Source organism: Malaya genurostris, chromosome 3, assembly GCF_030247185.1.
Source record: "Malaya genurostris strain Urasoe2022 chromosome 3, Malgen_1.1, whole genome shotgun sequence".
Taxonomy (NCBI): domain Eukaryota; kingdom Metazoa; phylum Arthropoda; class Insecta; order Diptera; family Culicidae; genus Malaya; species Malaya genurostris.
In genome coordinates this window covers 211,768,207-211,795,523 of record NC_080572.1, presented here as the reverse complement: position 1 = coordinate 211,795,523, position 27,317 = coordinate 211,768,207, and the positions used below count along the sequence as shown (strand labels likewise).

General features: G+C 38.9%; 1 long non-coding RNA gene across 1 annotated transcript; it reads right to left on the bottom strand.

Annotated features, from left to right (window-relative positions):
• Positions 1–10,613: 10,613 nt before the first annotated feature.
• LOC131438112 (uncharacterized) lies at positions 10,614–25,890 on the bottom strand. Its single transcript, XR_009230886.1, has 3 exons — positions 25,411–25,890; positions 24,636–25,023; positions 10,614–12,107 (listed from the first exon to the last, which is right to left on the bottom strand). It is a non-coding gene; the product is annotated as an uncharacterized LOC131438112 (long non-coding RNA).
• Between the last annotated feature and the right edge of the window lie 1,427 nt (positions 25,891–27,317).

The following is a 27,317-nucleotide window of genomic DNA, read 5'->3' as shown; positions in this document are numbered from 1 at the left end:
CGTGTATAAATTTGACAGCTGTCTGATTATTAGTTTGTGAGATATTGCATTTTGAGTGAAGCTACTTTTGTTATTGTGAAAAAAATGGAAAAAAAGGAATTTCGTGTGTTGATGAAACACTACTTTTTGATGAAAAAAAGTGCCGCCGATACCAAAAAATGGCTTGATGAGTGTTATCCAGACTCTGCACCGGGTGAAGCAACAATTCGTAAGTGGTTTGCAAAATTTCGTACTGGTCATATGAGCACCGAAGACGATAAACGCAGTGGACGTCCAAAAGAGGCTGTTACCGATGAAAACGTGAAAAAAATCCACAAAATGATTTTCAATGACCGTAAAGTGAAGTTGATCGAGATAGCTGACACCCTAAAGATATCAAAGGAACGTGTTGGACATATTATTCACGAATATTTGGATATGAGAAAGCTTTGTGCAAAATGGGAACCGCGTGAGCTCACAATCGATCAAAAACAACAACGCTGAACCATGGTTAAATTGAACAAATTGGGCTTCGAATTGCTCCCTCATCCACCGTGTTCTCCAGATTTGGCCCCCAGTGACTTTTTCCTGTTCTCAGACCTCAAGAGAATGCTCGCTGGTAAAAAATTTAGAAGCAATGAAGAGGTAATCGCTGAAACTGAGGCCTATTTTGAGGCAAAGGACAAATCGTACTACAAAAATGGTATCGAAAAGTTGGAAGATCGCTATATCGCTGTATCGCCTCTGATGGCAATTATGTTGAATAATAAAAACGAATTTTGGCAAAAAAATGTGTGTTTCTATTAAACGATACGAACTTTTCAGCCGAACTGTTAGTATCGTTTCCTTCTGCATCGCACGAACGTTAACACAAAAGGGAACCTATAAATATATGCCAAGATACATTTTTAATCGGCAGTCAGCCGCTAACGGAGCAGCTAGCTTGTTGCACGCTGGATGCTTAGTTTTTGTGGCGCGTCGTCATGTTCGCTTGAGTATATTAGAAACGTCTGAATGCTCAACATGGAAATTCTAATTGTGCTGGAATTACATAATAACACTTGTCAAACTAATGTTTTAACAATTTTCGTGGCAGAAATTCGCTAGACCCGGTAGCCCGTCAAGTAGCTCTACACCCTCATTGAACACAACTCAAAATTGAGTGACACACCACTCAAAATCAGGAAAAGTGCACGTACTCTAAACTCGAACTACCACCCATCTATTCATTTCTGAGTTAAGGTACGAAGCTGTCAAAATTTGAGTATTTTTAATAAAAATCAGAAAAAAAAAAAATTTTTTTCAAAATTTTAGTGAGTTTAACCCAAAATTTGAGTTCCTTGTATTCAAAATAAGAAAATTCTTCTACGTTAATGTTTATATACATAGCTATTTTTCCTTCTTTTAAATGTGAAGCGCAAAACGTGATTCGTTTTCTTTTGACCGGTTTGGAATCAAAAACGATTTTGATATCCTTATGTTGGACTTCTCATTTAGCATAATTGAAAACCACAAAATTTCTATTGGAAACATCTATAAAGATTCATGGTTTCCAAAACCAAATCTAGAAACGCAATGAAAAACGACGTATTCTTGTGCCCTTAAACTCGATAAAAATATTCCGAGAATGAAAGCGCACTGGACAGCAAGAAGAATTTCGTTCACACAAATGTTTGGAAACTCAACGCTTACCCTAATGTGTGAAAAAATGCGAGAGAACTGAGTAAATTTTGCTCAAATCCATACTCAAATTTTGACATATTGTTCCAGTTTATGAATTTGAGTAATCGAAACTCAAACCATGAGTTATGTTCAAGGCCCATTCAGTTGTGAACCCTGTGGGCTGCAGAAAACAAATTACCGTAGTTTTTACCGATTCTCACTATGAGATTTGAAGATGGAGTTGTATTATTTCTTGATAAACATTAGATTAGGTTGCGCCTGCGCTGGTCGTGAACAGAAATCTTTATTTACGAGCGGAAGCCAAAGTTCACAAAAAAGTAAAGAAACATTGTTAAAAATACTTCTTGAACGCAGTTGACGATGATATATTAGTAACGTTAGTGTTTCACAATTATTTGCCTTTGAAGCGATCCCCCCCCGGGATCCGAGGCTGTGATCTTTTCGGATTCCCTGGCAGTTATCACCGCCTTGGAGGCCGAAAGATCTACACACCCGTTTGTCCAGGCGATCCAAACATACAGTAACAACCAAATCACAGTGTGTTGGATCCCTGGACACAGCGGGATTCCGGGAAACGAGAGAGCAGATGGGCCGGCGGCCATGGGCAGACTGTCACCACGACTTACATCGGAGGTCCCCTCCGCAGATCTGATGACCAGCTTCCGGGAAAGGCTCCGGGAACATCTCTTAGGGCATTGGAGATCATCCGGAGGATACCTCTCCAAAATCAAGGGGGAGTTGATCCGATGGACTGATCGAACAGACCGTAGGGAACAAAGGGCCCTCTCACGGCTCAGGGTGGGCCACACCCGCCTCACGCATACACACTGTATCGCCCACGGCAGCCCTCTCTCCTGTTTACACTGCAACGTTAGGCTCACGGCAGAACACATCATCACCACCTGTCCCGAATTCCACAGTCTAAGGTCACAATACAACATTAGTTCCTCAATCCGCAACGCCCTTTCCCACGACCCCGTCTCCGAAACCACCCTAATCCTCTTCCTTAAAGACGCCAAACTCCTAAATGCACTATAAATCCCTCCCAACTCATCTCACCAGAACTGCTTCACTCCCTCCCTAACCTCCTCCCCAAAACCCTTTCACCCCGCAATCCCCCCCTTTCAATCGTTTCTAACTCTCTGCTCCTCTTATCTTCCTATCTCTCAATCTCCGGCGAAGACTCAGCATCAACCACACGGGCCATCTGCGGGGGGCCGGCTCCCCCCGAGATGTTTTCCGCGGCCACTCCTACAACCACCAGCAACACCCAGCGGGCCTGCACATCTGAAGGATGACAACCCAAGGACCGAACAAGGAACAGCGAGAGGCCACGCCAACAGGAGACGAACACGCCAACAGGAGACGAAACACATCGTCACACAAACACATTCAAGATCATCACCCAAACCGGACATTTTCAACACCCTGCCAACACAGTCCCGAACACCGATAACTGCCGTCATCTCAGCCGTGGGCCGCCCGCCAGAGGGACTCCCCTGGGGACGTCGTCCGTGGCCACACTACAATGGATACCGCGAACCAGCAACCAGGACCGTCCGCAGCAGACCCACACAGCGATTCAACTCAAGTCTAAGCTTCTTCTATCTTCATCCACTCTACATCTCTCTCTCTCTCTCTGTCTCACAAGAAACCAACAGTTAAACGTAGTCCCCCCCCCCCCTTTTTTTCTCGACCCATCCCACTGATATCAAAAGAAATGTAACTATCTACAAATGCAATGTAATTTGAACGACACAAATGTAAAAATCTCCCCTCCTCTTCTTCGAACCTTACTAACCCCCCCCCCCCCCAACACCTCCCAAATCAACCCCCTAAAACCATACAAACCCGGCGAACGACCGCAACTTGGTTAAATCCGGGTATAAATAAACGATATATAAAAAAAAATTATTTGCCTACTTTTAAAATTTAAATCTGTTGACAAGAGAGTTGCAAAATTGCATTTTTAATGTCTTTATGATCGGCCATGTCTCGCACACAATTCTGTAATTTTTATTGTCCACTTATTTATTCGTTCATTTTATTTCATTATTCGTAGTAGGCATATTAAAAATCTTGTTTTAATCCACAGAATGACGCAATTATTTCGGAAGTAAGTTTCTGTGGTTATCAACTAACAATAATTCTAGAAGCACTGCACTGACAAATTGATTTTTCATCATTTCATATTTTCACAGCGTTGTATCGATTCGATTCCATGAGCACCGTGCAGGTAGGAGAGGATCCAAACTGCCGAGCGATATTTGAGTGCTGAACGAACAAGCGAACAGTAAAAGAATTCGGAACAGTGCACATCTGTAAAGTGCTTAGTCATCCTCATTTAGAATCCTAGGCTACGGGAAATCTGAGCAACATTGATGTATTGTTCGAATGTAAGTTGTTCATCGTGGTGGACGCCGGGTTCTTTAGGTCTACGAGAAAAAGTATTCGAAATGAAATGGTCCTTTTCACTTCATAAACGAAATTGTCGAGCACTTGTCGGGATTTACTATCAGACGATTAACTTTATTCCACTCTGTGAAGAATAACAATTACCGCTGGAAAAAGGCTGCTTCTGCTGGAGAATGGCTGAGAAAATCGACTGTACTTCTTTAGTTCGTTTTACACATTTTACTCCGTAACTCCTAAACCGGAAGTCGGATCCAGATGAAACTCAATAGCAGGCTATGGAACTATAAGGTCTTTAAATTCAATATAAGTTGAAGAAAATCGGTTGAGCGGTATCTGATGCCGTTTTTCATTGTTTTTTATGGTGTTTTATTGTCGTTTCTGCTTGAAAATGCAAATCCAGAGCAATCCACGCCACCAGTGTTTTTCAATGAAAAACGCCATGAGAAAATTGAGTGCACTTTTTCTTATTTTTTGCACACTTTACCCTGTTACTCCCGTTCCGGAAGTTCGTACATACGGTAGTCGAGTAGTCGCCATAACCCCGGTTTCGAGTCGTCGGGGTGTCAGCGTCAACTGGAAGCCATGCTTAAACAGGAATCGACGGACCGATCTTGGCACTCATTCCGATGCTCATTGTACACGAGGATCTGTAAATCTGTATCACCGATTAAGATCGTCGGGGCACTAGTCAGTCAGAAACCATCCTTCAAATGGGTCGCTAGATCAACTCCAGCACCCTTTCGGTAGGATCGAGAACGGATGAGACGGTTTCAAAGTGTTGGCAAGATCCGGGCACTAGACCGAGTAGTTCAGCGGCGTAGTACAAGTCTTGGGTTGTCGGAGAACCGGCAAATCGGAAGCCATGCTCTTCACGGAATTGCTGAACCAGCTGCGATTGATGAAAGAAGAGTAGAAGTCCAAAGAGAGACTGAAGTCGTGAAGTCCATGACCACAGGCTTCCCCTCGAAGTAGTCACTCGTAACGCCTAACGAACGCGGAATATGTAGTGTAGAGCAAAAACACTACCGACCAGGTTTTTGAAGCTTTTCAACTCTACTACATCAATGTAGGGTAGGGTTAAATTTCTTACACATATTTGAACGCGAAATTAAAAATGTTGTTGTATGACGTTTTAAAATAAAGAAAATTGTTAACTTGAGTAAAATAATTTTACATCTTTATACAGGAAAATAATTAATATTTCAGTTATTCTGCGATTGCGGGACTTTCCGTTGGTGATAAAACGAACAATTAATTACGTTTCAAGATCGTGTTAATATTGCAGTTTTGACAACCGGAGTTACAGAAAGGCGTGGATGGCGTTCACTTCTGAATGTCAAAAATCGTTCTCATTAGTTCTCCTAAGATTGGTTAAGTGCGATTTATTCACGTAAAACTCAATTGAATGTGACGTGTCAAAAGAGAATGAACAATTCTCCGGCCGCAGTACTGCCCACGATGCCCAAATGAAGGGTACTTTTTAAACTCTTAAATGATCAAGTTGTATGAAAACCCGTTACACGTTTGCAGTGAATCAGGTGGAACTAATGAGAGCAGGACCGCTTTTACAAGGGGCAGTGGGGTCACATGTCCCAGGGCTCACGGTCTTAAAGGGCCCTTGACGGAACCCACTGAGTAAAAAAAAAGGTTATTCCGGGCATCACAATTTAAAAAAATTAAAACGGGCAGAACTGCTCGTGGCACCAATTACATTACCACTGACAGAAAATATCAAATAGTTCTTTAGGATAGATTTGAAGTTCTCAGAAGAACCGAAATATTGAATTTGTTTCATGTAAAACAATTTTGAGTTCATTTTTCTTGTATGTGATGCTTCTTTTGCTGAATATTGCCTTGTTCGGTGTAAATTTAAGTAAATGAGTACTGAATGTTCTTTAAACTTAGAAATGTCATTACATTTAACAAACTAGGCTAAACTTTTGCTGATTTTTAGAGTACTAATTGCTTCGGTAAGAACCATAAATGTCAAGCTAGAATGCTGAATTTTTGAAGCTCTTGAAACTAATCTCATAGAATCTCATAGAAACTTTCTCATTCCGCAGAGTTTGCCTTGGCGATGCTTGCACGCTTAAGAAAAATCTTAGACAATCCAAAAAAGTACCATCAAATCAAATCAAATCCGAAACTATTTTCGAGCAGCTGGTGAGAAATATTTTTCAATTAAACTCACATCACGCGTAAATTGATAAAAGGAACCAGGTAGGACTGTTGCTCGATAGATTTCGAGCTATGACAAAACTTGATTAAACACGTCAAATCTGACATCATTATCGTGTAGATGCTTGTTGTAAATGGTATGTGTGCTCAGAACACTTTGTCATTCGTGTTTACCTGTGCTATTTATAGTGAGTTGCAAAATTCGGTTCGCACGAAAAGTAGAGCTTTCTCGAGAAAATTTTCGTGTCATGACTTTTGTTTTAGTATTGTTAAGACGTAGAACCGTCTTGAGCTATTTTTAAATTTGATCAGTATCTAACGGGGAAAACAGATAGGAAAATGACATGCGAAAATGTTACCGCAGAGACGGGACTCGAACCCGTAGCTAGCTCCTAACCGGAGGAATTGTTCAACCAATTGAACTTCCCTGCATATAAAAACACACGAAAAGAAAGCCCTATTGACTAGAAGAACCAAGCATGCTTCGCTTTTCTTGGTCACTACAGCATTCAATTATAGTCCTATCCCTATGAAAAAACACATTCAACAGAAACCATACACATACCGGGTCACAAGTCTATTCTCGCTATTCTGCATTGCCGCCAACCCTCTAATTTGAAATTTTCGACTCTTTTGCTGCCTATGGGGTACATCAGTGTTATCATCTATTTGATAATCTCAGCTGATATGTGGTAGCAGCAGTGACCATTGTGATCTCGAATACAATATATTGAAGATGAATCAACCAATTTTAGTCTCGTTATGATCAATATCTAACGGGGAGAACAGATTGGAACATGACATGCGAATGCAACTTGTAATGAAAACCTCAAAAATGTTAACACAGAGATGAGACTCGAACCCGTAGCTAGCTCCTAACCAGAGAAACTGTTTGTGATAAAGCACAAGCGAGCTTCACCGTGTTTTGGTGGGGTTTCGAATTGAATTGCAGTCACCGTCACAGAGAACAGACAAAAAAACTGTGTAAAGCATACAAGTAAAAATCACCGTTGCGCACGACTTTGCATGCATGAATTACCTTTGTATGAAAGCTCGAACGCAATAGCCCATAAGGGATTGCTAGGCTGCTCGAAGCGCCTCTACAGGAGAATAGCTACTTGGTGATTGCTTTTTAAAACAACCGTTAAATTTCTTACGCAAATTGAAATCTTTACTTGCATGCCTGTTATCTGTGCAACCGTCGAAAAAGTATGTTCGTGGCATAATTTGACAATTGATCAGAGAAAGTTTCGCGTCGATGTCGATAAAATTCAATCGTGGTGCTCAAGAATACACCAATTAGATCGCGATGGACGACGAATCATAGATCTATGCATATTCAAATATATATTCAAATCGATTCAAGACCAACAAATGTTAATCGCACAGCGTCCCCGGTTGGCGGTTCAATGCATAGGACGCTGGTCTTACAAGCCAGCTGTCGTCTGTTCGAGCCCCGACCTGGAAGGATTCTTAGTGTCAGTAGGATCCATAGTACTAGCCATGCAATGATTCTGTACACTAAGAATCGGCTGCGAAGTCTGTTGAAACAGAAAGGCCAAATTCCACCACAGGAATGTAATGCCAAGACTTTGCTTTTTGTTAATCGCACAAGGAGCAAATGATCGTCTGATTTTTTTGGAAAACAAAGGACATAACGCCATTGTTCCACTTGAGTAACGGAGATCCATCAACTCTGAATGGTAGACAACCATTTGTTTGACAGAAGTTTTCGGAAAACGAACTATCGAAGGAGAATATTTTTTTTATTACGACAGCTTGAGCTTTTGCGCATCCCGTCAAACTAATGAGTTTTGGAAACTTCAAAATGTCGAATTGATGGGTTAACCGTTCCATGATTCCTTATCTATTCAGTAATGTTAATTTTCACACTACATGGAAAGAAAAAGTCCCGGGCCTGTCACAGAAAAGACTTGAATAGTTTCGAATTGTGTATATTTTTGTTGAGAACAATCCTCTAGATGGCTCAATACCAAATTTCATGACAATCTATCCACTAGTGAATTGAATAACAGCTGATCGTGTCAGACGAGTTCTAGTTTTCAACAAGCTATGGAAAAAGACGCATCGACGCATTCATGCATAAAATTCATGGTGAAATTGAATGATTTGCGGTATGGATTGGTCCACCATCCCCCAGACCTGGCCCATCTCCAGATCTGGCCCACAGCGACTATTATCTATTTCCAAACCTGAAAAAGTTTCTCCAAGTAAAGAAATTTTCGTCGAATGCTGAGATTATTGCAGGAACGGAAGCCTATTTTAAAGGCCTTGACAAATCTTTTTTTTTCAAAGGGTATCAAAATGTCGGACGACCGATGGGTCAAGTGTATCGCTCTAGATGGAGATTATACTGTAGAATAAACAAATTTTCACGGTAAAAATTGATTTTTCCTTTGTTAGGCCCCGGAATTCTCATTCAATGTAGCATGTTTCAAGTTTAAATTGCACTTTTGTTATTAGTCTATCATGTACCATTTGGATATTGTTAACCTGTTAGAATAAAAATAAAGAGGATGTTTTATGCCTGTTGAAGAAAAAAAGTAGATAACTTCATCTCCTAAAGGCTTTTCGTTGATCATAATAAATAAATAAATAAATAAATAGATAAATTCAGTGTACAAAGACATCGAAATTAGATTGCGTTGTGAACGTTCTTCAGCGTCGGACGAAAACGGTCGATGTGTTCCAAACGCTATTACAACGTTCATTAATTTACGGATGCGCGGAACACATGGATTTCGGATTTCCGAAGCGAAATGCCGCTCCCGGAAGATTGTGATCCTGGAACGATGGAACGCTATACCGCGTGAACGACACGGAGAAGGTTAGTTAGTCACGTAGTGATCATCAACCATCGCAGTGTGACGTGAGATTGAGCAGTATTGGTGACTTATGTAGTTAACGACGAACTGTCAATGACCTAGGTATTTAAAGATATGGTTTAGGCAAGGCAAGCAAGAGAAACTATCGACAGTATTTCGAAAGAAGTTCGTAAAGCGAAAATTCTAGCTAAAAAGATAAGTAACTATAGATTCTAACCCAAAAAACAGCTACTACTTGCGTTAGAACTGGCATACAACGGTATTTCATGCGAGCTAGCTCGCATGCAACAGGCATTTGTTACTACTTTTCAGGTGAAGCTAGTTTTTCAGGAAATTTGATTTAGCGTGAATGTCTTTTTTAGTGATAAGGTTTTGATACTCAACAGTGCGCGGTCTAACACATGATTGAAACGAACTGTTTCTTATTATTGTATTCATAGCCTTCTTAGAACAAGTTGTTTTTTTAGCTGATCTGGATTGTCTTAACAACTTGACACACACACACTCACGAGTTAGCCGTGTCCGTCACCTTCCGTCAAAATCAGCTTCCATTATCGGAATTTGCCAAAAATCAATCAAAATTAGTTGAACACATTCTCATGGAGACATTCACAACGTCACCGTCACGTGTGAACGTTCCGGTAGAGAAAATGTCAAACTAATTTTGACGGACGCTGACGATGACGGGCCGTCTGAATCGTGGATTATTCGTTTCACCATTCAAGTCCATCAACTAGTTTCCGATCTGTTAGACGGTTAGACTCTAATGGTAGAAAGAAAAACGGATCGTGTGATCTATTTTCAAACACCAGGATTTCACACATTTTTCTTGCGGAATTTTGTTATGACATTGTTCGTAAGGATGATAGAATGATTGTTGGGTTTATTTTTCAGCACTTTTCGTCGATCTTAGGCCGAGTAATCAATGAAATAGCGCGCTGCTTGTCTATGCGATAAATATAGGAACAGTTTGCCAACTTGATGTTTTGACATTCGTATTTGATCTACAGGGTGATTTTTTAAGAGCTTGAGAACTTTTTTAAACAATAAAACGCATAAAATTTGCAAAATCTCATCGGTTCTTTATTTTAAACGTTAGATTGGTACATGACATTTACTTTTTGAAGATAATTTCATTTAAATGTTGACCGCGGCTGCGTCTTAGGTGGTCCATTCGGAAAGTCCGCTTTTTTGTCGACAAATTTTGTTCAGCGATGAGGCTCATTTCTGGTTGAATGGCTACGTAAATAAGCAAAATTGCCGCATTTGGAGTGAAGAGCAATCAGAAGCCGTTCAAGAACTGCCCATGCATCCCGAAAAATGCACTGTTTGGTGTGGTTTGTACGCTGGTGGAATCATTGGACCGTATTTTTTCAAAGATGCTGTTGGACGCAACGTTACAGTGAATGGCGATCGCTATCGTTCGAAGCTAACAAACTTTTTGTTGCCAAAAATGGAAGAACTGAACTTGGTTGACATGTGCTTTCAACAAGATGGCGCTACATGCCACACAGCTCGCGATTCTATGGCCATTTTGAGGGAAAACTTCGGAGAACAATTCATCTCAAGAAATGGACCGGTAAGTTGGCCACCAAGATCATGCGATTTGACGCCTTTAGACTATTTTTTGTGGGGCTACGTCAAGTCTAAAGTCTACAGAAATAAGCCAGTAACTATTCCAGCTTTGGAAGACAACATTTCCGAAGAAATTCGGGCTATTCCGGCCGAAATGCTCGAAAAAGTTGCCCAAAATTGGACTTTCCGAATGGACCACCTAAGACGCAGCCGCGGTCAACATTTAAATGAAATTATCTTCAAAAAGTAAATGTCATGTACCAATCTAACGTTTAAAATAAAGAACCGATGAGATTTTGCAAATTTTATGCGTTTTATTGTTTAAAAAAGTTCTCAAGCTCTTAAAAAATCACCCTGTAAAATAAGTGTAACTCGTCCTGGCCTGCAAAGCATACATCACGACCTGCGTGTTATCCTTTTCACTTCCAGATTAAATCTCACTAGACTTCGTATTCTTCTCTGCGGACAACGTGATTGGATTCGTTTTTTTTTTACAAATACTGTTATTGTTTCGTGTTTGACTTGTTTTACAGATATGATTAATGATTTCAATTCTTCACCTGTTCTCAATACATGTAATACTCAACAACTATTCTCTGTGGGTACCTGCCCGTGCTGTATTGGTATATACTTGATGTTTTGTTGCGTAAAATTCTGTTATTAAAATAGTCACTTTTATTTCAAACATTAAACATTCACCAACAGCTATTTGATTGTTGTTTAAACGTAAACAGGATTTGATTGACGATTACTGTTCAGTGTGTCTGTTTGATCTTTTTTCTTTATTTTCACAATCAGTGGAAATGCTTTATTGATTGGTTACCGAATATTTCACGATCGCACGGTTCTGCTTTGCTGCTGGCGACGTTAATTAGCGGGTAGCTCTTGGTGGTAGAGGATGTAAAAGAGAAAGGATATTTTTTTCCCTACAGAATCATCACTGATGATCAACAACAGGATATGGAGCAAGAAAAATCACGGTGCCCATGAGGGGAAAGCCTAGCTAGCTAACGGAGCAAGGTCGTGAACACAGAGATCTATCAATTTTCAACGTTTACCCTCTCCACCGACGGGCGACTTTCTCGGCTGGTTGCTTGCATTCAGAATGGATGGGCTGGAGGAGAAGGAGGAGGTGGTAGAGGATGTCAATAATACAAGCGAAGCCCTGGGCGGTTTTGTGGGCTCCGGTGGAGTAGTGATGATGCAGCTGATGTTATTGTTGCTATAGCTGATGGTTCTGCTGCTAGTGGCTAGTGGTTTCATGCCGAGCGCCGGTGACGAATTGAGGGTGGTGGGGTTCACGACGATCGCATTGATATTATTGTTACTGATTGCGGTGGTTTGTGCTGGCGTGGGTGATGTTGTCGTTGTTGTCTGTGCTGGTGTTGTGCAGCCGAATCTTTCTTTGGTCATTAATGTGTACAACTGACGCTGGAAAATGCATATAAACAGTGATGTGATGGAGATGATCTAAGCTATCACCCGCAGGTTTTGCAGGGTGAGTGGTGAATGAGTAGTGACAGATTGAATACAGCAGCTGAAGTACAGAATTAGAATAAGCTAACATGAATGTGAACAGTATCATATAATATAGTGGTATTGCATTGAATTACCTGGTATGGATTTCAATTCAACTATGTAAATTATACAAACTTTGATTCAAATTATGTTTAAATAATTGACAAGCGTTAATATAAAATAAATCTTGTAATGTCAGTCGGTGTTGAACAGTCGTTCGCACCGCACGCGTATAGCTCTTGGCTCCTGGAATTTTTTTCTGGCTACCTAGAGTTTCATTGATTCAAGGCTTCAGTCTTTTTCAAGGCTACCTGAATCACTAACAGTCTTTTTAAAGACTAACAGTTAGTCAGCCTTTCTCAAGGTTATACAAAGAGTGATATTCTAATATAATCAGGCTTTTTTCAAGACTGGTACTTCTAAATCACACTCTGGAATTTCCCATGAACTTTACCTAATACACTTCAATCGAAGTGATGTAGACAATTCGAAAACTTTAGAAAATGTACGTTTCATTTCTCACATTCAAATTCATTGGGGACGAATTTCAAATCGAATTGTAAGTAGAGCCTTGAAGACAAGCTCCTGCTACATTTTGACATTGTGGTTCAGTTTTAATTAATCGCAAAATATCATGCAAGAATCAATTGGCCTTCCGGTCCATCTTTCAGTATTACGTAAAAATACAGCGTTATTTAAATCAAGCACGAGCGGTTAATTAACTCATGGAACTTAATGACAACGAGTAAATTTACAATGTCGAACTCGTAGTTATAGAGGAGACCAGGGTTAGTCCGGACACGGGGCTAAACCGGACAGCTTAAATATCTTCAAAACCAGCAATCATTTTGATCCATGGATTGACTTTGTAAATGCGCTTCTATGCGACAAACAGACGTCAGTTAGCTCGATGACACTGGGCCGTATGAATAAAATGTAGCATGCTTGAATTTCGGTAGTAAATGCTACATGTGGATCACGTTCCTGTCAAAAGCAGAGACTTTACTACACAACAACGTTTGAACATGTAGTATTTACTACATTTTTTTGGTAGGTAGCTCCAGAGGTTGCTACTCGTGTGTTCGCTGATGAAGTGAAGTAGGAAAATTAATACCAAACCAAACGTGTTTTACTCTGTGGACTATGTTTTTGAGAAGATACTACAAACAACAGACTTTACTACATTTTATTCATACGGCCCACTGAGTCAATTCAGTTTGGCGTCGATCGTGTTCGTATCAAAAGTTGATTTTGAAATATGCACATTTTTTGGGTATATATAATTTTTGTGCATTGTAGTGACGGTTTGGTTAGTTATTTGATATGTTCATTTCATGCTGAATCCAGAGATTATTAAATGCTTTTGATTACGATTTTTCAATTGAAATTCTCAATGGACTGTTGAAACATATCTGAATATTGATTTCTATACTTCAATTCTTATCACTTATTGAAACTAGATTTACCATAAAGTAGAAAAATTAAAACCAAACCAAACGTGTTTTACTCTGTGGACTACGTTTTCGAGAAGATACTACAAACAAGAGACTTCATACGGACGTATGAATAAAACGTAGCATGCTTGAATTTCGGTAGTAATTGCTACGTGTGGATCACGTTCCTGTCAAAACATGCTACAAACTGTAATATTTACTACAAGTTTTCGGTAGGTAGCTCTAGAGGTTGCTACTCGTGTGTTTGCTGATAAAGTGAAGTACAGAAATTAAAAAAAGTGGCATTTTTACAGATGTAAGTACGTTTCTTGCTTTGTGAATGCTTATGCCAGCTTTGCCGGCTCTGTGTCGATAAATGCTTAAATTCGGAAGTAGCATTAATTACATGTTATACTCCGTGGACTTTGTTTTTGAGAAGATACTACAAATATCAGACTTTACTACATATTATTCATACGGCCCAATACCTTTATTCTTAGCGAGCAGGATTATGTCTCACGCAAGGTTGAAACCAACCTATAGTCAGTGGCATACCGAGGAAATTTGGCGTCCGGGGCAAAATGAGATTTGCCGCTCGAAAACATACGGCAAAACAAAAAAACTGAACTCCATCTCCGGAAAGGAAGGATTGGTTCGCCGCCCCCCTGAAACCGTTACGTCCGGGGCGACGAGTGCCCCCTTCGCCCCGACCCTCTTTAGATACGCCACTGCCTACAATCCATTCAAGCATGATTCCATTTCTTTTGCGCTCATTAAGTTATCTTGAATTTAGGCGCCCTACCATATACGTTTTTCATTTTTGTGTGAAACTTTAAAGTTCAGCTTAGCCCCAATCGGGTTGGTCAAGTCACAAATTGGGAATTGTAGCTAAAAGTTGAAGCTACATAACTGTATAGATAAATGGGTAAAAACCTAAGTGTACTGGGTGTTTTTTAGAGTTTCCAAGAAATGTCCGGTTTCGCCCTATAGAATGTCCGGTCTAACCCCGCAGCTTCTGAAATTCTTAATTTTAGGTTGGTCACTTCATCGTTACTTTTTTGCGAAAACTAATGCATATTTGTCCATAGAACAAATTAGGAATTGTAGCTGAAGTTTGTGTAATGGCTGATTTTGTCTATTTCCAAAAAGTGTCCGGATTAGCCCCGGTCTCCCCTACCCGAGGATAGATTATTTAAATAAAGGGTGATTTGTTAGTTGGTACCTTTTTGGAAGCTCTGTTTTCGACAGATCACGCGTGAATCGCGTCTTGTGTCATTGTCAAACTTGTTCAGTTTGGTTTATAATTTAATCATGAATCGACTTACGAACGAACAACATTTGCAAATTATTGAATTTTACTAATTCTTATCGAAAAATTATGTTTAGCGACGTAGCTCATTTCTGGTTGAATGGATACGTTAACAAGCAAATTTGCCGCATCTGGAGTGAAGACCAGCCAGAAGCATTGCAAGAGTTACCAATGCATCCCAAAAAAGTCACTGTTTGGTGTGGATTGTGGGCATCATCGGGCTTCTTCAAAGACGACGATGGGCGATTTTTATTGCCAAAAATTGAAGAATTTGACGTGCATGACACGTTGTTTCAACAAGATGGTGCCACATCCCACACGACACGCAAAGCAATGACAAAATTGAAAGCCGCATTCGATGATCAGTTTATCTCACGTTTAGGGCCTGTCAATTGGTTGCCTAGATCGTGTGATTTAACGCCTTCTAACTATTTCTTGTGAGGCTAAGCTAAGCTCAAAGTCATAATCATTCAAAAATTCAATGAAACTGAATTTGTGAGGTTTTTTGTTGAAAAAGCTCTTTTCCCTCCTAAAAATTCCCATCTTGCAATGTACCGCTCAACCACAATGGGCCGTATGAATAAAACGTAGCATACTTGAATTTCTGTAGTAAATGCTACATGTGGATCCCGTTCCTGTCAAAAGCAGAGACTTTACTACATGACAACTTTCAAACATGCTACAAATTGTAGTGTTTACTACAATTTTTCGGTAGGTAGCTCTAGAGGTTGCTACTCGTGTGTTTGCTGATAAATTGAAGTAGAAAAATTAAGCAAAGTGGCATTTTTGCAGCAGTACGTACGTTTCTTGCTTTGTGCATGTTTATGCCAGCTTTTCCTGCTCCGTGGCGAAACGGCATGTAGTAAATGCTCAAATTCGAAAATAGTATTAACTACATTTTCGAAATTGTTTTCTATTCATACCAAACTGCGTTATATTCTGTGGACTTTGTTATTTAGAAGATACCACAAACAACAGACTTTACTATATTTTATTCATACGGCCCAATATTGGGAAGAAATTTCATCAAAATCAAAAATGTTGTTTTTTTTCAAAATCGATTTTAAAATTTTTATACATCGATTTTTTTCAGTGGACCAAATTAGAAATCTTAAAGTGGACCAATTAGGAATTTTACAGTATTTCTGTTTGTGAATTTGACTAATTTCGGTAACATCACTAATACAACACTTTTTGTATGATTTGCCTTTTTAGACTACAGCTATTTGGAAAAAAAAATGTTGAGAATATACGAATCAAATGGATTCAACAACATTTCGCATGTTAATTTATCATTGCAGTTCGTGCTCGCATCTCATCCGACAAAGACGCAAATCGTTTACGATCTAGACAACAGAAACAAAGACAATACAGTGTAGTGAACAATAGAGTGTACGAAATGGGCAAATACGATTTAACAAAGCATGGAACTTGGCCTACTTGGCCTTGTATTGATTTCAAGCGCTGCAAAGTTAGACCAGCAGCAACCGAAATTGAAATCTTGCTTAAGGAACGAATGCATCTAAACGTTAATGATGTAAGTGAGATTCAATTCAACAAGGCGTCTAACTGTGTGTACATCATGTTCAAACGTGAAAGAGATGCAATTGCATTCGCTTCGGTTAACAATGAGGTGCATAGTGTTGATCATGATAATGTTAAATATAAAATCTCTGTGTACATGCTGGACAATGCCATAGAAGTACGCGTACATGACCTTCCCCCGCAGAGCAGCGATGGGTTCGTTCGGGAAAACATGTCGCAGTACGGTGAAGTTCTTTCCATCGAAAGATAAGTATGGCGGAATTTTTTCCCTGGTGTCCGGAATGGCGTGCGAGTGGTACGTATGCAACTACGTAAAGCAATTCCATCTTACATCATTATTGGTCAAGATGGAATACATCCGTGTAAAACGCTGATTACGTATGAAAATCAACTGGTTACATGTCAGTTTTGTGAAAAACCTGCACACTACGGCAAACCTTGCACTGAAACTGCAAAAAGGACATCTTCAAACAAAAATAAGGACAACCGCCCAACAACGGAAACTAGTGAATGCAGTGCTCCTGTTTCAAAAACACCTTCACCATCTAACCAACCAGCAACTGCAACCAATGTACAACAAGGCGCTTCTACAGTAACTAGCAACGAGATCAAGACTGCGAACAACAAGGAAAACGAAAAGAAGAAGGAAATCAACAACAAAACCACCGATGCGTCAATGGACGACGAGACGAGCCACGAACAAAGTGCCCCTCAATCCTCGCAGGAGGGAAATGCAAGCTTCTCTCCCCATAGAAAAAAGGTGACAACGAGATCGAATACAAAAAATTTTTTATTTAAAAAATCGGCTCAATCGGCCACGTAAAGCTTGTACGCAAATAGGCCTGAATAAAAATGTCTTTTAAATAAAAAAAATTATCATTGCTTCATGATGAAACCGGGTTGGCGGTTCAATGCATAGGACGCTGGTTTCATAAGCCAGTTGTCGTATGTTCGAGCCCCGACTCCAGCAAATTAGCCAGCAGTCACTGGGGCCGGAAATGAACTTTACGGTGCATGAGGATGCAATTCGAAGCGTAATTCGTTCAGTTTAATCATCGTTGCCATCGGTTTGTAAATCGGTGCATTGTCTTGGTAAAACAGTATTTTTTCTTCGACATATGACGTCGTTTTTCCATGCTTTTACATCTAACAACGCTATGCAGTACACTCAAAATAATGTTTTTTCTTTCTCAAAATTATATCATGTGCATCCCAATATACTGAAGCCATAACCTTCCTAGTTGGCTGTCGTGTCTTTAAATGCTTCTGAGGTGACTCACCGGTTTCAGTCACTCAGGTGATGATCGATCGATTATGGTTCCGGATCGATTGATGGATCCATGTTTCATCCATTGTTACATATTACACACCACTGTCTCAATTATCTCACGCATAAAAATTGCGATTAGATATAATAATTTTTTTACCTTTTTTATGTTTTCTGCAGTAAACACCCCAATTAGACAACCAGAACGTTCTCTATCATCGGTGTCCACATTTAAATTCAGCAAATCAATAACAAATGGTTCTTTCCGATGAAGCCGGGTCCGGATAACACCTTTGAAGCCATTACTGGACTTACGCAGTCTTTTGTTTCATCATAAAGCAAAGTGTTGGCATTGCATTCCTTTTGTGGGATTTGGCCTTTCTGTTTCAACAGACTTCGCAGCCGATTCTTAGCGTACAGAATCATTGCATGGCAAGTACTACGATCCTACTGACACTAAGAATCCTTCCAGGTCGGGACGCGAACGTACGACAACTGGCTAGTAAGTCCTTCGCCCTATGCATTGAACCGCTAATCCGGGTGAAGCCTCGGTCAGGAGAAGATACCGATTTGGATAAAGAATGTTTTCGAAAAACAAAAAAACTTGAATTTTCATGTTGATAGTGTATAACCGATATAATTAATGGATTGGAGACCGATTGTTACAAGAATGTGAAATTTCACATTGTTTTGCGTGATTAAAATATCGCATGAAAAAGATTGGTGCAATGTGGACTTCACTGGAGAAATATAACCAGACGGAGGAGACGCCACTTCTGATTTTTTTTGCATTAAAAATGTCCTACTCTTCACTATACGGTGTCGGGTGTCAATTAAAAATTCAAAACTAGCCGCGTTCAATTTTTTGTCATAATCTTGGAAGCTAATAGCTCAGTGATCTGTGGATTGGTTTATATGATCTAACTATCAATCGATTCAGATGTATTTATCTTACAATACAAAAGAGAATCTATAAATTCTATATTCTATAAAATTTATAAATGCTCAGCCAATGTCTGCTTTCTCACAGAGCGGATGGGTAAAATATTCGTTTCGTCATCCGTCAGTTCACGGCTCGGTTTGCGGTGTTCAGTATCGCACCATTCGACGGGTTTATTTCATGTGCCGTTCACCTTGCACGAGAGGGCAATGATTTTCAATATATGTGTTCGCATAAAAGAAAATCGCTCCCACAGTTCGTTAATAGTGCATTTTCAATGTCATCGTGCTCGGTCGTGTCTCGTACACAACCCTGTATTTTTTTTGCAAGCACAGTATCGTTAAAATTTAGGGCTGATCATCAAACACCTACACAATTTGAAAATTTTCAGATCCATTTGTCATTCATCCATTGATTACGAAACTTTTATCTTGTCACTGTTACCAACAAGAGCTCAGATGAAAAAGTTTAATTAGTTGTTTTCTTTTTTGTGAATTCTGCATAAATCGGCATTGAAATCTTTATTCCGTCCGAAATCTGTACGCACTTTTAAAAATCAGTAAAATACTAAACAATCTGTAAAAATGGCATCTCTGCAGTTTTAGATGCATAATTTATGACAGTAATTGCAAATATTTGTTTACATGAAAACTTTGAAAAAAAAAAAATAATCACTATAATACTTTTGTTCTCTCGAACTTACAAATGGATCAACATAGACTCTATAACAAATAACAATTGATTGGTTGATTAGTTTATACTTCCGAGGAATTGGATCGATTCAATGCAATTTACTATTACCTAGAATTGACACGAATATGATATAAAATTGCATCATATTAATGCTGCATGCTATTCATATTAGCCAGCTTTTATTGAAATGTGATTTTTTTTCTAGTTTTCGAAGCTAATCGCAACTAATTAGCATTTCAGTGGCATTAGTTGGTCTAGTTTCTGGGAACGGTATCATAGTTAAAATTCAGTATAAGCTAGCGCCCGTCAGCGAAACCGCAAAACCGGGCAGCGCCGTTCGAGCACGTGGAGCGTCAAATCCAATTAACTTAATGTTTTGCTTTAAACATTCATTTCAACTACTGGTTATTCAATCATAAGCCATAATTAATCCAAACATATTTTCGAACGACAATCGGACGATCCGAGTTATGCAGTGCGGAGATATTCCTGCCCTGATTTGTGGCATAGAATGATGAAATTCCACCATTGGATTTATTTGATTGTGGACGTGACAGTGACTTTTAATTGCTACACTCATAGCAGTTTTAATGGAGAACTCACTGATCTAATTTTAGCGTCATGTGGAGCAATGATTGATCGATGTCAAATCACATTGCATGCATCAATTAATGTTATATTTCACACTTGAACAGTTTATATTGAATTATAATTATAAACCAATCATAAACTGACATTATTTGCGAATCCTAACTGAATCACGAAAACGTGTAACTCTGTTCGAGAGACGAAAATAGTAAACTTTTCTAAGATAAGTGTTTTTTCCACGTAAAATATTAGGAATATTTGTAGTATGCCGCGTTTGACATGTTTCTGGAAAAATGATCGAAATTTCACTAATAATTTACATATTTTTTCGTGAAGAGCATAGAATTGAGACTCTGTATTTCACCTTCATTCTCTACCCCACCAATGATATAGTTTTGGCAGTCTATTGCTCACTGTACAAAAGTATAGAAATGTCATTCTTCATGAAGTTTATAAATGTCAATGCAAAGTATTTAGGTTTTGATTTTGGTTAGTTTGATATGTTACGACAATCAGTCGAGAATATATGGATAGGTCCAGTGAAATTCTGAAGGGATGTACAATGTCAGTATAATTGTTTAGCAATCCTGACAAGTTTGACGTGCCGCAAGACGAATTTCAGAACCATTCAAATGGTATTATCTTTTACCGAAGAGTGGTAAAGCCTGTTGTGTTTGGAGAACAGTAGGCCAGTTGGTAAGAAACAGTGCACTGAAGTCTTTTTCACGCGGTTTTTGCGGTATTTTACGCGGGTTTCCAAAGTCACGCGGATTTTCAGAGTTCTCCGGTTTTCATTTTTTGTCTTAGAAATGCATGAAACGTCGAGATCTGGTGTTATCTCGAAATATTTTTCAGTCAACTTTCTGACACTCATCGATTTTTTTTAGAATACACCATATCTCGACTTTTCATGCTTTTCTGAGACATTTGGCACAAAATATCGATTTCGAAAATCTCAAAAAGTTCCACAGTCGATTTTTTCAATTACTTATACCAGATCTGGTTTATACCGAATCTGGTCGTTTCGTGCATTTCTAAAATATTTGGCATCATAAAAAAATATTTTTTTTATTCTACGATTTTTTTACGCGGATTTCCGAAGTTACTCAATTTTTTAGCGCTGTTTTTATTACGCAGTACGTATCCCCCGCGCAAAAAAAAAGATCTTTTGCCATATTCAAAACATTTTAACTATAACCACAAGTGAAAATTACACTTAACTCATAAAACGAGTGTGAAAATTACTGACTTTTAGTGAAAATCATGCTATATTGATGTGAAAAGCACATCAAAACGATAAGGTATATCGTCGCCCCCAGATTCTATATGAATTTCATGTGAATATCATATCAATTAATTAATTAATTGAATCACGATTGACCGAATCAAGTATTTTTCACATACATTCGTGCTGTAATCATTTTCACTAGAAGAGGAAATGTTTAACACATGTAGTTCGATTTAATAGACGACTGGAATTTCATTGAATTCTGAGATAATTATGGTTTTCGTTGGTTTAGTGTTTAATAAAATTACACTGAAAAAAATCAGTTTGGACAAGGAAAGTTTTTTTTCAAATAATTTTTTTTCCTTAAAAGTGTCCAACTTGAATTTTCGACTGTAGGTAGCAAAGATGCCAGATCTGCAGATTTGTCTGTAAATCTGCAGATTTCGTACATAGTGCTCCAGACATTTTTTGCTATGCAGACTTTTGCAGACCTTTCTCCAAATTTACAGACTTTCGAAATTGTCGCGACTTTTTTTTTTATTTGCTCGCCAAGTCAGTTTAGCGTGTCACACTTAATAGAGAAATAAAGACATACTTGCTAACTGCAGATATTTTTCCGGATATACAGACTTTTGCAGCCTTGTCTGAAGATATTTAAAATTTTTACTTGGCATCTCTGGTAGGTAGGGAGCATAATCACCTGCCTTGTAACAAAACATCATCAAAATTAAAAATGTTCTTGTTTTACAAATCGACTTTAAATTTGCAAAATCGATATTTTCATATTTCATATTTTTATTCGAAAAAAAAAAATGCATACGAAAAATGTATTCGTACTATTTCAAAATTAGTCTTTAGTCAAATCGGTCCCTCTAATCGTGAAAAGTGCGGAGTTTACAATAATGAAGACCTGTACAAAGCTTTACCCAAATCATAGAAAGAAGATCCTGAGTTTACCACCTTTTTTGTAGTTAATCTCGGGAACTGCTGTAAGTAAACTGAATATAGCATATATCATCGTACTGACACTTCAAACACTTTTTGTCACGTTTTACAAAGTTAGTAAGTAAAACCTTTTCGAACTAAAAATAAACATGACATTCCAGTGAATTTTGTTCAACTGATTAAGCATGACATCGGGTCGACCGTAGTTCTGCGATTGGCATATTGTCGCAAAACTGAAATGTAGAGGCGCTGCTTGTTTAGAGATGATACTTTCAGCAAGAACTGTCAAATCGGTAGGAAAATTTCTAATTACTCCACCTTTTCAACGATTTCTTATGAAAGCGGGCAAATTCATTCGAAAAATTATAGTAGAAGTTGAAGAAAACACATTTCTGAAGATTTTCCATGTTTAATCATAGTTTACACTAAAGAAAGTAGTAGTAATCATTTTGAAATCGATTTTCTTCTACTCCGAGTGTACTTTTATCGCTGATATCTAGCTGTACTCTTGAATGTTGCAAATCACTATTGCCGATATGAAAATTTCTGAAAGAATCCTCCTTTTCTTGGTTCCATTTTTCATTGGCAGGTGTCGCAACCGGTACATCAGCTTTGCGACAATGTGCCAACAGGGCCTTCATCGAATAAGCTTTCAAATAAGATTAACGTTTACATTGTGTAACGCTGGCGCAAAAGAGCGATGAGATACCAAAACAAGGCTGTATCGGGCCGACTTTACCCAAATAGTAAAGGTGCATCGAGTATATTTTTTGTTTCGATTGTGTAGGTTTCAACCGTAAGGTCATATGCCCGTTCCCAAAACTTCAGACAACCGTCGTGCTTCTTGTTTTGGTATCTATTTACTCTTTTACACTAGTGATACACAATGTAAACGTCAATCTTGCGTTCGATGTTCGAGTTTACTGAGATTTCTCAACTCTATTAAGTAAATTCGAACATCGGACGGATCGCTTTTGAAAGCGTTTCGAACAAGATTGACGTTTACATTGTGTATCGCTAGTGCCAAAGGGTGAAGAGATATCGAAGAATGGGAGCACGATCGTCAGGGGACGGGTATAACGCCCAACCTCGAATATAGGGTCAGAGTTTTTCTGACTCAAAGAGGTGAATGACCTTAGGGTAAAAACTTCTATAATCGGGACAGAATCAATGCCCGAAGCTTTTTATTACTCTATCGGAGCAGATTAATCCGTATATGTGGCAACCCTGTCGGGGAGACGTCAGCCCGATAATGCCTTGATTTGGTATCTCTCCACTCTTTTACGCTAGCGATACGTACTGCAAACGTATGTAAAGCCCTTAGGTTGACGCGGTTGATGCAAAATGGTGCAGGATGACGGCCCGATCGCAACGCTGCCGATGTTGTGCGACTCAACAACATCATTCACTGGGTAATTTAGGTTTTTGATTATTTAGGTTACTGGTTACTATATTCGCTCACCGATAAAATTGATCTTCACTGACTTTTAGCTCGTAGATTGTTTTATAAGTGAAGCCTGAAGTTTTGTTAGAATTGTTGCGCATAATTTATAAAAAAAGCAGAATAATAATGCATAGATGATAAATTCTTATCCATTATGTTCTCGAACCAATTTACTTTAGTCATATTTTGTCAATTGAAATCCATTCCAGCTTGATTTTGTGAACACCTAAAATTTAATACTGAACGTCTAAAAAAATAAAAGAGATAGATGTTTTCGTTGCTTGCTGTTAGAAGAAAGTTAATCATCGAATTAATTTAAAAATGACAGATTTTGTTTTTAATTTATTATTTAAAAACACATTTTGCGTAAGTTTTATAGAATAAACTGCTAAATCAATAACAATTACACAAATAAAATGTCATGCATTGAATGTTAATTGCTCCCAGAAAGTTGCACACATATGCCAAAATAATACAAACAAGCTTTATTACAGCCATGCAAAAGATAGTGTTTGTTAGTGTCAAATCAGAACATTTGCTAATAATCGGGTAAAATTACCCGTATTCTTTTTTATTATCTAACAGGAACACAAGGGTTCTAACGACTTGATGTCCTACTTTGTTTACTTTACTAACATGTCCAATTTTACCACGGCTCATTTCATTACTCGGAACATTTTGAAGTATAAGTACTGACTAAGATGGGGGGGGGGGGGGGGGAAGAATGTGGTTTCATCAATTTTGAAACAAACATGACCCTCTCACCGATACAACACCAACTTAATAGAAACTGCCAATTACAACGTTGCTTCTAAATACCAATCGCTGCGGAAAATTCCGAATGTTCTACAAACTGAAAGAAACAACGGTCTACGATACGCTCCTCCGGTTGGGTATTTAAAGAAAACAGACAAAGGAGGCCATTGATATTGTTTACATTGTTGATGCGAATACGTATGTGTCAACCAAGTACTACGAAAAACTTTGCCGAATGGAATAATCAGATGGATTTCTACTGGTTGGCAAACTACGGACCTACAGGGTCTTACCTCGGGTAAACTAAGACACAATCAGAAACCACACGTTTCAGAGGTTCGCTACAAATTATGCCAGGTTACAAATCCGTGACCACGCCTTGGTTGGGAAAGTGGCTATACTTGGCGGCGGTGGCATGCTATGTGCTAGATCGATTGCATTTCTTTTTTTTTGTTTCTCTCTCACTCTCGCTTGGTGGGGCAACGTGGTCAATTTGATTCTACTCGGTTGGTTTGATTATGTTTGATAGTAAATGGAATTTCTTGAACTTGCTCCGGATGGCGGGGCGTTCGGAAAACTACCGTGCTAACGATCATTGTACACGCTAAAGAGGGAGGAGGACCGCGGTCGGTTTTTAGTTACTTTTTCCAGTACTGATTTGAAGTTTTTGGTGTTCAGAATCTGAAAATATACAGATGGTTGTGATGAACGAGACTGCACAATAGAGTAAAAGTGGGTGAACTACTGTAGGTACTTCTACAGAACATTCCAGCTAGGACAGAATGAGAGAGACAGATAGAGAGAGAGGAAAGTAATAGTGTTATTTAGTATTAGGTCGGATCAGTGGTCAAAAGTAGTGGTAGGGGTGGTTGAAAAATCAGCTTACGGGAAATTGTTTTACGAGGACACACATGTTTTTTGTAGCTGTGCTGGAACGGCGATCTAACGAGGATCAGTATTGTAAAAGGCAGAGCATTGAAACCAAAACAAAACGAACTTAGATCTTCTAAAGAAAAACGGAAAAAGCGGATATTTACTGCTACGGACTACGGGTCTGTTGAAGCTTACTTGGTTTAGTTTGATAATATTACAATGTTTTTGGTCGCTTGCATGATACAAAAATGTGTTAACTATAGCATTAGTTATTCTTGGTCAATTTCGAATGATTCGAACATCCACTCACAAACAAAGACGGCGAAGCTCTATGCTCTACGAGAAGTACAAAAATACACGAATACATCGTTACAAACAGAATACTGCAGGCCTTCGCTCTGGTGTTGTCGATTATGATAGTAGATATAGTTGTGCTAATAGTACTAGTAGTAATCGTAGTAGTGGTAGTAGTAGTAGTAGTAGTTGTTGTTGTTCTTGTTGTTTTGGTTGCCGTTTTTTTTTTTGGTGCATCTGATGGTCCACAAGAAGTCCTTCAAACATTGATATCATTGGGTACGCAATCACAGCCGCAGGGCCGCAGCGGTTTGTGTTTGGCAGGCGCATCAGTCTCATCAGTTGTCCTGACTAGAACCATGACGTTTGAGCTGGATTCGAAGGATTCATAGCTTAAAGCTTTTGCGCAAGTTTTTCATTGCCTTTTTCTGACTCTTCTGCAGGCTTCGCTGGAAACCGGCGGTGGTGCTGCTGCGTCGCGAGGGCGAATACGACAACAGTTCCAGCGGTTTGAGATTGGCTAGTTTGGATTCAAGCTTAGAGGTCTGTTGGCGGTTGTTGACACGATCGCCACCGAAGACGCGTTTGGTTTGTGTTTGATTGATTGAGATGGGTTGATTTATGGTTTATTTTGTTTGTTTTTTTCGAAGGACAGGCACAGAAAGAAAGAGAAAAAAAAGAAGAGAACAGGATTTTGATTTGTAGACATATCCAATGGTTAACAGGTTTGTTTTTGCGAGATGTGGCTTGAGAAGCTACACTACTTTGGCAGCGTGTCTATTTAGCGTGCTAGTTTGTGTTCCAGTAGAAAAAGTTTGTTTTTTTTTGCTGTGATTGGCTGATGTGCTGAGTGCGGTTTGCTAAATTGTGATATTCCGTGTGGTAAGCTGCTGTGGAAGCCGATGTGCTGATGAACGCTGTGCGGTTGCTGTGTTATTTTCTAGGTGTGCAAACAAGTAACTGACGGTGAATCAGAATTTTCTAGGCTGAATTCGAAGACAAATTGTTTTGTTTCGTGTTTCGGTTGGATGAAATCAGAGTGTACTTTTTTCGAATACAACAATATACTTTTATAGTGTAAGTTTAAATCAGTGCTAAGAGACAATTCAAAATTAGTTGGACGTCTTCGTCGAACGATCAATATGCTGTTCACACTCTATAATAAATCATCTTCTAATATCACAGTCAAAGAAACTTTACATATAAAACAACCCTGAACTGTATGTCTTCGCTTTACATCTTCGTACGATCACTTTTTGTGCTATAACTTGTTAAGTCGCATGATCGGTTTCTGAATGTTAAATGTATACTCAACAAGACAGTTTTAGGGCGAAAAGACTTTTTTTGTTCGCGATGTCTCACAAATCCGGTTTTCAGGTGCAAAACCGTCGTTGATTAGGATTAACTTCTTGTCGATACCCCACTTGTTACAGTTCGAATGATAAAATTAATTAGAGCATTAGTGAAAATGATATGAGCCATAAAGTATATCCTAAAAACCCCATTCAAATCAGCAATTCATCTTCAATTTGGGGATCCGCTCCAATCTAGAAGGTCGTAGGGGTTCGGTTTTAATGTTACCACTAGCGAACAGACAACAAAAAGAGTGGTTTGTCTTTCAAGTTGTTTTTACTCACCTCAGTTCGAATGGAATCTTTAGAATATAAGTGGAAATGGAAAATTGTAGCTTGACGCCATACCTAACCCAGTTCCCACCCTAACTGCTGTTAAACTGTTTCTTTGAAGCAGGCAGGATGATTCTGTTATCGTTCCGGAACGTAGTGGAACGTTTTGAAAGATCGCGGCGA